The following is a 291-nucleotide window of genomic DNA, read 5'->3' as shown; positions in this document are numbered from 1 at the left end:
TCTCTCTCTCTCTCACACACACACACACTCTCTCTCTCACACACTTTTTTTTTTTTTTGCTTTCATCAACCGGGGGAGTATTAATAGCATTAACAATATGTTCTGCAGTTGTAAGTGTAGAAAAGATTTTACACAGCCATCATTTGTGAACATCATACTCGTGTACAGAGTGAACAGCTGAATAATCGACTGACTACACAAGACATGTAAATGTATGAATTTATACTCATACAAGCACATATTAATATGAATTTTTAAAGATTCTCCAGTGCATGATTTTGTTCTGTAACT

This window comes from Sinocyclocheilus grahami, unplaced genomic scaffold, assembly GCF_001515645.1.
Source record: "Sinocyclocheilus grahami isolate Dianchi unplaced genomic scaffold, SAMN03320097.WGS_v1.1 scaffold1782.1, whole genome shotgun sequence".
NCBI lineage: Eukaryota > Metazoa > Chordata > Actinopteri > Cypriniformes > Cyprinidae > Sinocyclocheilus > Sinocyclocheilus grahami.
Note: the sequence above shows the minus strand (reverse complement) of the source record.